General features: G+C 40.3%; 1 protein-coding gene and 1 long non-coding RNA gene across 10 annotated transcripts in view; one reads left to right on the forward strand and one right to left on the reverse strand.

The window, feature by feature from the left end:
* The window catches only part of TDRD3 (tudor domain containing 3), a 177,336-nt gene extending 173,875 nt beyond the window's left edge, over nt 1-3,461 (forward strand). For 6 of the 9 annotated variants that reach the window (XM_031001378.3, XM_055360748.2, XM_031001380.3 and 3 more), the window contains one exon: nt 3,199-3,461. The gene's annotated coding sequence lies outside the window, so the exon portion shown is untranslated. The remainder of the gene's footprint in view (nt 1-3,198) is intronic. The other 3 variants (XM_031001379.3, XM_055360747.2, XM_063697401.1) reach the window with 1 other exon arrangement.
* Nucleotides 3,462-12,355: 8,894 nt separating this feature from the next.
* Nucleotides 12,356-13,828, reverse strand: LOC134757009 (uncharacterized). The gene is made up of 3 exons (XR_010130587.1): nt 13,730-13,828; nt 12,857-13,038; nt 12,356-12,512 (listed from the first exon to the last, which is right to left on the reverse strand). It is a non-coding gene; the product is annotated as an uncharacterized lncRNA (long non-coding RNA).
* Between the last annotated feature and the right edge of the window lie 535 nt (nt 13,829-14,363).

The following is a 14,363-nucleotide window of genomic DNA, read 5'->3' on the forward strand; positions in this document are numbered from 1 at the left end:
GCAAGGATGTGGAGAAAGGAGAACCCTTTTACATTGTTGGTGGAGATGTAAATTAGCACAGCCACTATGGAGAACAGTAAGTTGGTTCCTAAAAAAACTGAAAATAGAACCACCATATGATCCAGCAATTCCACTACTGTGTATTTATCCAAAGGAAAGGAAATCAGGGTATTTTATTTCTTTTTAATTGCTTCAAACAAAGTTTTAAATTGTGGCCAAAGATTGTCAATGCCCTCATTGCTGGAAGGCAGCCATTGTTTAATAGTGGACTCAATTTCTTCAGGGCTGTTGAAGGCAGGTAGGATCTAGCAGAGCTAGAAGTAGAGAGGAGGCAGTGAACATGAATGAGGGTGCAGCCAGATGAGGGGAACTCTTAGTCCCCTTGACCCTTCTTTAGTTTCTTTCATATATTTTATATACTAGGGTTCCATGGGAAATTTCCTTTGAAAAATAATATATTGCTTAAAAGTAAGTTGTAAACCATTACCGTATGGTAACTGTAGCTTATCCATATCAAATAACAACGCACACAGTTCCTAATCAACTTAAACATCACAATTTTAGTGGTTTTCTATGTTCCCTGAGTTAAAACTTCCATCTTGACAAAATGCTTGCTTTGGATTGTACTGTTAACAGGAAATATATGTTGCAGATATTTTGGATTCCTGACGTCGATAAGAAAAAATTGGTGGGGGACAGTGCCATGATGGTATCATTTTAAAACTCTCACTACAAAATTCACCCTAAAAAATAAGACATGTAATCTTGTTTGAAGAAAATTTTACTTAGTTTTGCATTGTAATTCAAGCGTATGTTATGAAAGACTATGAAGTAGAATGAAATATCTCTTTGACATACTATCTTTGAATGGGAGGTTCAAAAATAATAATGTTCTGCTCTTATTACATAATGGAATATATTCTTGAGATAAAAGATATTTGTTTCCTCATTCCTGGTTTGTATTAACTTAAACATCTAAAAAAAGATAAACATTGTAGCCAGCCATTTGACTTCCAGCAAATATAAGCATGAATTCTAATATATGCTGAAATTTTCTAAGGTTTTGTTATCTGAAATTATCAAGGTAGTGAAAAACACTTAAGGTGCTTTCTATTATCACTTTTAAAAACATAATTTCACAGTCATAGGTTTTCTTTTTATGTTTTGAGTACTTCACTAGGTGATGAATGACACATGGTAGCTGTTCAGTAAGTGTTTATTAAATCAGTATGTTTTGATAAAGTTTTATATTGTAATTTGCACATTCTTTGATTATCCTAAAACTTTTTTTCAAGGCCCCCACAGATCCCCTTCCCCCAACCCTCCACACACATATACTTCCTCATTGTGGTGAGAGAATTGGATTCCACTTGAGCCGAATACTAAGGACAGCTTCAATGACAGAGCAGGAGATACCTAGGAATCAGGGCTAGGTGAGAGAAGGTCTTGGGAAGCATGTGGAAAAATAGGCCCAAGTCTGAGAAAAAGTGGTGACAAGTCAGATATGAGACTTTAGGGGAGATAGAGCCCAAAACTCCAAACTTCTAGTTCCTGGACACTGTCATAACTGTTAAGACAGCTTGGAAATATGAGCAGATATAAAATAGAGAAATTATACACAGTTCTTTAGTCCAACCAAAACTTTGTGCGTTTGGAGAGGTTTCTGACATGAGTGGAGTCCTAGGAACTAGATACTAATTAGTAGGAGCAGCCCTTAGACATGAAGTTTAAGCTTCACATTCCTGGTGGGGTGGAGTCCTCTGAAGACACTGTATAGGCAGAGGAAAGTTTAAACGAGGGAAGCAGAGTCCATAGCAAGTGGCTCTCAGTGGCTACAATAGAGAATATGAACCAAAACAATGGGTGTTAGAAATATTTTTCGGTGATGAAAACAGCATGGCTTCAAATACATAAGAGTTTGAATTTGTTGTGTTTGATGCTGTCATGAACTTTTGATTAAGAGAGTGATATGATCAAAATTAAGCTTAGGAAATATTGCAGCTGGATGTAGGATGGATTATAGCACCAGGAGGGAAAGAATCTAAGAAGCTATTGCACTGGTCCATTCAAACATTGGTTAGAGTTGCATGTCCTGCTGTGAAAAGAGAGATGGCAGAGACCTGTGCAGGAAGCCTTTGTAAGACAGATCAGCAGGAAGCTCCTGCTGCCATGGAGGTCAAGGCTCAATGTGTAAAGCAGTTAAATAAACGCTGACTCACTTGGAACTTCCAGTTTCTTCTTTGTTTGATGAAAGAATGGTATTCCCAGTTTCACGTGTTAGTCAGAAACCTTAAAACCAATAGCTAAGCATAGACTACTACATAGGTACTGTAAACTTATTTTCAAAGTCCTGGTTTTTAACACCATTTTTAACTACTAAAAGATGTATTTTTAAATGTTGAAATTTTTTTTGACAATCTGGTCCAGCATCAATGTCAGGAAAATGATCACTATAAAGATAACTGTTACAGAACTCCATGATGCCAGCAGAACAGGCAGCAGGTGAGGATTATAGTACCCGACGCTCTTTATTTTCTAAGCAGGAGACTGTTTACTTCCCAAGACTTACGAGCTGTTTGTATGCAGCCGCAGGAACTCCACTAGTCCCTGCCTAAGCACGCTGTCATGCATGAGGCTAAAATAGGCCTGGAGCGTACAAGTCTTCTCTCGCCACTTATCTCAGCTCTTTCTCTTGTCACCACCCAAAGTGGTTTTAACTAGAGTGGTGCCTAATAAATGTGGGGAGCAGGCAGGGGGAGGTGACAGACCAAAATAAATCACCTGTGTGGAGCAACTCAATTCAGAGGCGTTCACAGAAGAACTGGAGGCGGTTAGGATAGGGAAAGACGTGGTTCATTGGCAGACTGCATCTGTTTTCGGTAATCCTCTGTTACAAACAGTTCAGTTAATCCCAATTCCTGAAATCAACATGCCAGCAATAAATGGTATAACAGTGGCAGAGATGTACTTTAACAAAGTCTAAAAAAAAAATTTATTTTCAAAAAAATTTTGCTTTTTTCTTTCATATTGCTTTATAAAGATTATGTTTACAAATAAGCAGTATCCAAAATTCTAGTCAAGATCTATTTATACAAACACTTCACATTTACAGATAAGTTTCAGCAGAAATGTATCTTGACAAAGTATGGAAAAGTTAATTTGAGGCTCCAATTTCATTTTCTTCATTTCTTTTTAAAGTAGACTCTTTGTGAAGAAACGAGCCAGTGACTGAAACATCCTGGTGGAAACCTGTTGACAGACCTTCCACTTTCTCTTCAGAATAAGTAGCAGCTGTGGTGGATATTATTCTTTGAAGAAAGAAAAAGCAGATTTTAGGGTGGAAAAAACAGTCAACTCACACAAAGAATGGGAAAAAATACTGAGTTAAATTAAGCAAATACCTTTTACAAGTGAAAGGAAGAATTTTTCTTCTGCCATCAATAAAAACCATTGTGCTATTATTGTTTTACTGTGTGTTTTATTTGCCTGATGTTATCTTTCTTGTTCATCTGGTATTAACGCCATACTAATTGCCTTTCTATAGAATAGCAATTTCAGCATACTGAAGCCTCCCCCTATAATTACAGAATAAACTGACACAGCTTGCCGCATTTCTTAAAAAAACAGCCTGAAGCCAAATAGCAGTTCTTAGTATGGTAATACCTGCTAAATATGACGGCAAAAAGTATTTAAAACTTGAATATGTTGTTTATAACACTCAGGTAGCTTTTTCAAATGTAATTCAATTTTAAAAAACAGGTATTCCCTTCCTCATAAAATGTGCAGTGGATCTTTAAGGATGCATCTGGTTGCAAGTACCAGAAAACCCATCTCAAACCAGCTTAAACGTTAAAGGGAATTTATTGTCTCACTTCACTGCCAGAAGCATAGTAGGTTTCAGGATTGGTCTAATTCAGTGACTCGGGGATGTCATGAAAGACTGATTCTTTTCATCTCTCATTTCTGCTTTCTCTGGAACCAGCTTCATTCTACAGCAGGCTACCTACCCCATGCGGCCACAAGATGGCTTCCAGCAACTCCCAGAGCCTAGGGGTGGGGTTGGATTGGGGCTGCTTCCAGAAATGCACTCAGAAGAGAACAACGTTTCTCCTTAGACCGCATTTAGCTCTTTTGGGCTACTTTTCTATCTGTGAACCATTAACTCCAGCAGGGCCTAGAGATTACCTTAGGCCTGATCTATGTGCCCCAGGCTTGGCAATGGGACTGGATTGGAGGCAGAGGATATGCATCTGAAAGTCAAGATACTTGCCAAGAGGAGAGGGAGAAGGTGTTGGTGATGCAACCAGAATATCCATTACAGTAAACCAATTGTCAGAGCTACAAACTCTTCGTTTAATAGTCTTCCTATAGTCTCAGTCTTGTGGAGCCAGAAGTGAACAATTAATTAAATAGAAGAAGGAAGGGAGGCAGAGGAGGAAGGAAGAAGAGAAAGAGAAGCCAGAGTGAACAATTAAAAACAGAAGAAGGAAGGAGGAAGGAAGGGAGGGAGGAAGAAGAGAGAGGGAACACTGGGCAAAATAATTGATAAAATGTGCTTTGAAGGAGAGGGCCTCAGGCATTCCCTCAGGGCCTATTATGTACATTTTCATTATTAGCCCACAGATGTTAATAGTTGGGTCTAGCAGTGGTGTTTTGGTTTTTGTTTTTGTGAGGCCTCCCATGCTGTGCATCATAATTAACTAGAAGTGGGTGAGTCTGGGCATTGCTATTTTTTTAAAGATCTCCAGATGATTCTAATGTGTGTCTTAGGTTGAGAAACAGAGGAAGGCCCACGGCAGTTTTGATGCGTTTGACAGCTGATAATAAGGGAAGAGGCAGCAGAACTGAAACGGAGTCCTGAGGGTAGTTTAAAGTGTGGGCTGTTGGCACTTATTTGTTAGATGGGGACAATAATACCTAATACAGCATTAAGCCTAAAATGGACACTCAATAAATACTAGTGTTGGTTAGGAGTTGTTACTCAACCGTCCTTAAGAACAGTTCCATATGGTAATGTGTTTATACAAAATGATAGATATCTAGATCATATATATTAAAATGACATATGGATCATATATATTATCTAGATATCTATAGATTTATAAATCTATAAATTTGACCTGAAGACATCAAGAAAAGTTTAAATTGGACAGTAGTGAAGTGGACAGTAAGTGAAGCCAACCCATCTGTTCTGATTGCTGGTGGCAACTGGGCACTAAAGGGTGAGGAGTTCATTTCTGCCAGAGCAAGATATAGTTGGTTAAATATATCAAAAACTAAGTTTCACTGTGGCTTTCTATTATTAAGGGCAGCTGCAGGCCTAGATGTGGATGGGGTATGTAATAATAAAATAATTGTTAGTATTTGCCAAGATTTTCCTATGTGCCCAGCACTGTACTAAAACATTTACCAGTCATTATTTCTTAAAATCTTCACACAGCTCTGTAAGGTAGGCGTCACTATCTCCATTCTACAACCAAAGTAGCTGATATCCTTCAGAAAGGTTGGTCACTTTGCTCACAAAGCAGAAGTGTCCTGTTCACTGAAGAGTATGTAGTTTACTTGACCCTTCAGGCTTAGGCCATAAAGACAACACTCCAGCCTCATGTGATTCTCTATTTCTATATAGTTACGTCTCTCTCTCATGCACCTTTCTTTGTAGCTCATAGCCAACATCATGGCTAAGCCCATGCCTAGTTCAGCTGACCGCAAGGAATAAGCATGGGAATAAAGAAAACATGACCGGCAGTGTCAGAGTTATGCTCCCACGGTGACTGGGCCACAGTGGCCATCAGTCTTGCCAACACAGACCCTTTGACTAGCTTAGCACACACAGGAAAACAAAATCTAGTTCTGTGTGTGAGTGACTTAGAATGTCGGTGCGTGGCCTAGAGAACCTTTACTAGGCCCTGTCTGTTGTCCCCTTCTGGGATGGATAGATATATTTTATGCCATTTTTCAAAAGTAAAAAGTGCTAGGATGTCTATCGTTCTTCCCTGTCTCCCATTCCAGTAACACTTCTAGAGGTAAAATACTGAAGATAAGAATATTCATGAAGACAATATGTTTACATAAAAAGACAAGGCCACAGATTAAAAAAAAATGGTTTTATATAAATAGGAAAGAGAACAGGACTAGCTCAATTTCTTTGTTAATTACAAAAGGGAAACCTTGAGTTTTGTGTCCTAGAGCTTACATATGATGGGAGAGATAAAGTTCTGTTAAGAGAGATAGGTGGATCTTCTCCTCAGCCACAGGAATAGATTCCTCATATGCAGGACAGGTTTTCCTCCTGGGATAGAGGTGGACTTGGGAGCCTCTGCTGCTCATTGCCTGATTGATAGCAGTGGGTAGCAGTGCAGACCTGGCTCTGGAGAGATGACAGGAGGTGCCGTGCCCACCCCAAGAGATCCAGCACTAGGAAAAAGGCAGGCTTGTCTGGAACTAAGGCAGTTGCACCTCAAGGTGGGCATGGTTTCAGGGTGCAGACTTGGTGGGGTCACCCACAAGAGCTCAATCCTCTAGGCTTCCTTTCTATTGCCTGGTTTGTCAGCCAGTGTGGAAGGAGGGCCTGGTATGTGACTTAAATAGGGTCACAATCCACTGCTTTGGTCAAAGAGGCTGGTGAAAGGGGTATTTGGGCCCCCATTCTAGAAGCAAAGCTGACTAATGCTTAAGCATTTCAAAATCTGAGAAATGACAGGCTTGATAAAGAGAAGCATTTGTCAGATATCTGTTTTCCTCTCAGCCTTTGAGAACACAGGTATGAAACACACTAGTAGTACAGTGCCTACTACGAAAAACATGGGATCTTCCTGGGCTAGAGAAACATGAAGAAAAGCTATGGTTGTTACTTGGAGAACAGGGCCTTAGAGAGATGCTCATTATAAATATCAGATTCTGCTCACAAGAGGATGGAACTGTTTCTCTTGATTGGACCCAGTGGTGCCAGGAACCACTAATAGTCAAAGGGGAAATGAAAAGTAATTAAGAAATACCAAAGAAAAGAAGGGCTTTTTGGGAAATACCTGAAAACCGAGAGGAGTCTTTTACATCTCACTCTCCAAGAGAGGACTCCCACTCCTACTCAGGATGTGGAAATCTTAATGGTAGAACCTGTTAAGAGATCTCTCCTGAGTTTTAATTCACTGGAGGTGGTCTCTGGACAGTAGTGTGGATTTTGCTGGCATCCTGTGACTCTTTTCTCTATTTCTTGCTAATTTTCCCATCTGCCTTCTTTCTAAGTAACACAGAGTAAACAGAGTCTTTTATGACCATGGGTAGATCAACAATGTAGGTCAAAAATCTCAAAACACTGCCTGCTGAATTGTCAGGTGCACATTATATAATCCAAGGTAGTGAACATTATGACTTGAGAAAATCATGATGACCTGATATTTAGTTTCACATTGGGATAGCCTTAATTGAAGTAACATACTAATTCAATTCAGGGCCTGCTGAGGCTAACCTCGAGAGACAGTTATAAAAGGCTGTGAGAGGCTAGCTGCCCATTTCATAAGGCTAGTTCTTTAAAAAATAATAAATTATAGAAGAGCTATAGTAAGGAAAAATGCCCCTGTGAAAGGGCAGGCAGAACTTTTAAAAAAACCTGTTTTTATGTCAGCGAGTTTAACAGTGTACAGAAATATTCATAATTATCACAGGCTGTTAAATGCTTTGAGGTTTATAGGAAAAGAACAAAATTTAGAGGAATGTGGTGACATTCTAACTTCAGGTAGCAAGGTCTCACTCTTTCACCACTGAAGAAAGGCAATTTTGTTCAAGTTCAGGAATTCACAGGACTTCTGCTTATGGTTAGGATAGAGCATCAGGGGATGGATTTACCTTCTTGCCTGAAACAATTGAACAACTAGATAAAATATACAAGATGTTGGCACTCCAGACATTGGACACCAGGCCAGAAAGTGCAGTGACCCTGGAGAGCTGGGAAGCAGGCTAGATGAGCTCTACAGTTTGTCCAGGTTACTGCTTGGCAAAATTTTCAAGGCCATGGTATAGGGGAACCCAGGCAGTGCCTGTCAGTCTCTGAGTAGGGAGATGGAGGAGTTTAGGAAAGGCTAGGTAAGTAGATGTTGCAAGGCAGAATACCAGAGAAATGGTTCATAGACCTAATGTAGTACCAAAAACTATAAATCATCTGAGAGAAACAAATTCTTTGTTACCCTGTGTTAGACAAGAGTTCTTAGATCTAACACCAATATAATTTAGATTAAGTGCAGTTTATAAATTTGTTATTCATAAAAACAAATTTATAAATTGCACTTAATCAAAATTAAGAACTTATGCTCCTTGAAGACACTGTTAGGGAAATAAAAAGACAAGCTACAGACATGGAAAAAATATTTGCAAATATTTCCAGATCTGATGGAGGACTTACAGAATATTTAAAGAATTATTCAAAACTCCATAGGAAAGCATCCTAATTTTTAAAAAATGGGCAAAAGATTCAAATAGTTGGCCAAAGAAGATATAAAGAAGGCAAATGAGTACATGAAAATGACATTCAACATTATACATTTTTAAAAAGTGTAAATTAAAACCATAATGAATTAACCACTACACACTTATTGTCAAGACCACAATTTAAAGGAGCCATTATACCAAGGGTTGGAGAGAATGTAGGGGAACTTGAAGTCTCATACACTGTTGGTGGGACTGTAACATGGTACAAACTGCTTGGAAAATAGTTTGGCAGTTTCTTAAAGAAACATACGCCTAGTATATTACTCAGTCATTCCACTCCTAGTTCTTTACCCGTGATAAATGAAAGGATATGTTCATACTTAGAATTGTCCACGAATGTTTATTTGTAATAGCCCCAAACTGGAAACAACCCAACTGTCCATCTTCATGTGAATGGGGGCCAGGTGTGGTATAATCCCGGTGCTTTGGAGGCCAAGGTGGGAGGATTTTTGAGGCTAGGAGTTTGAGACCAGCCTGGGAAACATAGGGAGACCTCATCTCTACAAAAATTACATTTAAAAAAAATTACACTGGGCCGGGCGCCGTGGCTCACACCTGTAATCCCTGCACTTTGGTTGGCTGAGGCGGGCGGATCACGAGGTCAGGAGATCGAGACCATCCTGGCTAACACGGCGAAACCCCGTCTCTACTAAAAATACAAAAAAATTAGCCGAGCGTGGTGGCAGGTGCCTATAGTCCCAGCTACTTGGGAGGCTGAGGCAGGAGAATGGCATGAACCCGGGAGGCGGAGCTTGCAGTGAGCCGAGATCGCACCACTGCACTCCAGCCTGGGCGACAGAGGGAGACTCCATCTCAAAAAAAAAAAAAAAAAATTAGACTGGAGTGGTGGCATAGGCCTGTAGTCCTAGCTACTTGGGAGGTTCAAGAGGAGGATCCCTTGAGTCCAGGAATTTGAAACTGGGCAACAGAGTAAGACCGTGTCTCCAAAAACAAAACAAAATAAATAAGCATGTGAATGCGTAAACATAATGTGGCATATTCATAAATGAAATACTAGTCAGCAGTAAAAAGGAATGAACTATTGATACATGCAACACAGGGATGACTCTCAAAATAATTATGCTGAGTAAAAGAAGGCAGAAACTTCAGGAGGGAGGACATACTGTGTGATTTCATTTATAGAAAACCATAGAAAATGTAATGTAACCTATAGTGACAGAAACCACATCAATCAGTGGTTGTCTAAAGATGGGGAGGTAGGGAGGGATAGGAGAGAGGAATTACCTAGCAGTGTGAAAAGACTTTCTGGGGCATGATACGTTCTTGTCTGGATTGTGGTGATGGTTTCCCGATTATACCTGTGCCAATATTTATCAAGTTGTTCCATCTCTATGTGCACTTTTCTGTATGCTAATTATATTCAATAAAACTGCTTTTTCTTGCTCTTAACCCATTGAAATAATGTCAAACATGGCTGGGCATGGTGGTTTATGCCTGTAATCCCAGCACTTTGGGAGGTTGAAGCAGGTGGATCGTTTTAGCCCAGGAGTTTGAGACCAGCCCGGCCAACATGGTGAAACCCCATCTCCACAAAAAGTACGAAAAATTAGCTGGGCATTGTGGCACACACCTATGGTCCCAGCTACTTGGGAGGCTGAGGTGAGAGGATGGCTTGAACCCAGGAGGTCTAGGCTGCAGTGAGTCAAGATCGCACCACTCTAGTCCAGTCTGGGCAACAGAGTGAGAACTTGTCTCAAAAAACAAACAAAAAACAAAACAAAACAGAAAGAAAGAATGTCAGACATAACTGCTGCATTCAATGAAAAAGTCACATTATAGCTATCCTCTCTTCACTAGGTTGTGGTAGAAATATATTGACAGTTATAACTGCCTTTGTTAGGGAATATTTAACATCAAAAATATTACTAGCTTTGTAATCATTTTAGAGATCAGGAGTCTTTAAATTCTTACTATTATTTGTAAAGCTCTTAATTCTTAGAGGGCACATAAGTTGTTATAAATATTATATTGTTATGTGTCCGTACGTGTGTGTGCCTAGCTTTGCTATTGTTAAACTTTCATGTATCTGAAGTCCCAGTCGTTTATTTAACAGGACTAGGGTTTTCAATAGGAAACATTTGGCCACGTGTGCCCTTTCTATCTGCTTCTTTGTGTTTAGTGTGCAATTTTCGAGTATTGACAGTAATAAATCTACTACCTAATTTGCCACTTTAAAAGTACTTGTTTTAACTTCATACATACTTTCAATCTCTTGGGAAATTATGGCTCATAGATTATTAGCTTTGGTATTTTTACCATACTCTGAATTCTTCTAAACTTTACACGTCATTTTTGAAACATAAAATAATTTTCCCCCACCTATTTTGTAATAGATCTATGTGACATAAACATGCTAAAGTAAATACACTTATATGGAAGTATTTTGATACAATTATAACCCTTCTGTTCTGCCGGGCGCAGTGGCTCACACCTGTAATCCCAGCACTTTGGGAGGCCGAAGTGGGTGGATCACAAGGTCAAGAGATCGAGACCATCCTGGCCAACATGCTGAAACCCTGTCTCTACTAAAAATACAAAAATTAGCTAGGCATGGTGGCACGTGCCTGTAGTCCCAGCTACTCGGGAGACTGAGATAGGAGAACTCCTTGAACCCGGGAGGCAGAGGTTGCAGTGAGCCAAGATCGTGCCACTGCGCTCCAACCTGGCGACAGAGTGAGACTCCATCTCAAAAACAACAACAACGAATAACTCTAATGTTCTGTGGACTCAGGTTTATGTGTATGAATACGTGTCCATTTTGTCCTAACCTGTGGCACTGAGTTTCTAACATGCTGAAACTCATACATTCAATAGAGACATCTAGACACGTGTGATTATCATAAAGTTGAAGATTTTCATAACCATTTTATATGAAACACTCCATTCTGACGTGGACCATAGTAGTTTTTTGTTGTTTGTTCATTTGTTTGTTTGTTTTTCTCGAGATGGAGTCTTGCTCTGTCACCCAGACTGGAGTCCAGTGGCACGATCTCGGCTCATAGCAACCTCCACCTCCTGAGTTCAAGCAATTCTCCTGCCTCAGCCTCCCGAATAGCTGGGATTACAGGCTCACGCTACCATGCCTGGCTAATTTTTGTATTTTTAGTAGAGACAGGGTTCCACCATGTTGGCCAGGCTGGTCTCGAACTCTTGACCTCGTGATCTGCCTGCCTCGGCCTCTCAACCTGCTGGGATTGGAGGTGTAAACCACTGTGCCTGGCCCAATCATAGTAGTTTTTTCATGTCTTCATGTTATTAGCAAAACAATACCCTTTTTATACAACTGTCTCCATCTAAGCTTTTTGTATCCCTTTAAAAAGTTTTAGGAAGTCATTTGAGTAACAACGCCCAGGAACTCAGGTCATTTACCATTTGCTTGTTCAAGAACGACCTGAGAAGAAACAGATCTTAGGCTGGCTAGATTATAGTTTAGTTATTTCCTAAAAGAATTTTTTCCATGAATGAACTTGAGTGATTTAGTACAAGAAAATTGTGCCATATGTTGCAAATAAGCTGCTTATATGAAACCAGCTTATCCCAACAGGAATTGCTCTTTTCAAGTGCCATTTATACTGCTTCTTGGAACCTAATTCTTGGAGTCTTCATGGCAAATAGTTCTTACTTAGGTATCAAGGTCATGTCCAGTAGCTCAGTCGGGCTTTCCTGTGCTGAAGTGTTTCTACAACCTTTGAATCCATTATTTACTTAGAGTTTTAGACATCAATAAAAGGAAGTTATTTATATTATCAATGTCACACTACAAACAAGGCACCAGTGGAATTACTTATTAAATTACTTAAACACACTTGTACTATGGTGGACATCTGAATCGTTTATTCATCCCCCTTTTGCTCAGTGTAGCTTTTCCTCCTATCTTCAGCCATAGTTTCAGAAGGAACCTTTATAGCAGAGAGGAAGTAGAATCATGAAGTAGCTGGGAACAAAGCATCTACTTGTGGCTTTGTGACCTTAGTCAAGGAGCTTAATTTTTCTGAGCCTCAATTTCCCTATTTGGGAAACAGGAACAATAGTATTACTTATGCTGTAGGACTATTAAGTGACAAAGAAAGAAGCAGCCCTGACATCTAGAAGCTGGCCTGGAACTCAACCCAACTCTCTTGTGGCCCATAAACAATTTCACAGAACACAAGATCAGACAGGGCCACGTGACCATGATGAAGCAAAAAAAGGAAAAGCCAAAACCAAAATAAGAATATTGTCCAAACCACAAAAATGATGGAACCCCTCCCTTTTCCGGCTAATTTGAATGGCTGCTGCTTCTTTACCTCTTACGGCTTTCACTCTGCTTTGTTCATCCCACCATCCAGATAGACATTATCAAGATACCTACTCAGAGAATCATCTTGTGTCTTGATAACATTCAATGCTGAGCACCCACTTTTCTTGAGCCATCCCGAATTCCTCCAACACGAGATCAAATCCTATTGTATTAACCACATTTTCTAGTTTCTCTATCTGATGTTTTGACATCTGGGGCCTTGCTGTCTAGGGAGAGACTGCTCCTCCTAGAGACTGAAAGGGAATGACTGCCTTTCATATGCAAACTAACCAATCCCTAGCCCACTTCTGCTTCTGAGACATTAACCCCCTGTCGTAATTGCCCTGAGCCAGGGTTCAGAAAACTAGGGACATCCCCTGCACCCCAGAGCCACTGAAATGATTCAAACTTGCTGGGCTTAAACCTGGTCAACCCACTCACCCTGCCTCACCCATTCCTGGAAAATAAAATAATAAAAATTTTTATTCCCCTGATTTCCTGTTCCCTCTCTGCCTGTGACCAACCTGATTCAGTAATCTCTACTATGGCCTTACATGGCAGGGATCCGCCCCTCCTCTTGAAAATTATGAGTAATAAACTATACCTCTCCTCCCCTCCCCTCCCCTCCACTGACCAAGACAGTGAAAGAGATCTAATCTCACTGACTCCATCTTGCTTCTAACCTTTAAGCTGTCTTTTTTCCTTCCTGGGCGTAGGCTGAACTAACTTTGAGAGGAACTTAGTTTATATAGTTAAAACAAAGACGATAACAGCTCTTTCCCAAAAGAAACCTCCTTCTTGCCTGGGGACTAGACTGCCTTTGTAGGACTAACAAATTAGCCACAAGATTAGAAATTATGGTTTAGGAGTCACGCAGCTGAGGATACAAGATTCTGACCCTCCCTAAACTGCTCCTAAGATCAGTACTTGAGATATTTTGCAGACCCTGCACTTGATGGATCAGCTGGCACCGCCCAGATGGATAAACTGTCTCATCTGATCTTGTGGCTCCCACTCAAGAACTGACTCAGCACAAGAGGACGGCTTCAGCTTCCCATGATTCATCTCTGACCCAACCAATCAGCACTCTCGACTCACTGGCCTTCCCCCACCCACGAAATTATCATTAGAAACTCTGCTTCCCAAATGCTCAGGGAGACTGATTTGAGTAATAATAAAACTCTGGTCTCCCCGCACACCAGGCTCTGCGTGAATGACTTCCTGTTTCTCTGTTGCAATTCCCCTGTCGTGATAAATCCGCTCTGCCTAGGCAGCGCCCTAGTGGGCGGTTACACTAAGTTGTATCTGCTTGCCTATATAAAAGGGTGAAATTTCTTCCTTTCTCTGCGATCTCTTTGCAGATTGCCTGTGATGTGCCTCACATTCTGGTTTAATGTTTATTACATAATAAAACTGTTTTCTGTCTCTATTACCTTTGAGGAGAGGTTTTCTGGATTGACAGAAGATTTTAATGCTATTCCCCCAACAGGTGCAAATATTTATCATAGGTTCCCCGGGAGAAGTAGTGAGCCTACCCACTCTGCAGAAACCACAGATTTAGGGGAGCTTATTCCCTTGT

This window comes from Gorilla gorilla, chromosome 14 (genome assembly GCF_029281585.2).
Source record: "Gorilla gorilla gorilla isolate KB3781 chromosome 14, NHGRI_mGorGor1-v2.1_pri, whole genome shotgun sequence".
Lineage (NCBI taxonomy): Eukaryota > Metazoa > Chordata > Mammalia > Primates > Hominidae > Gorilla > Gorilla gorilla.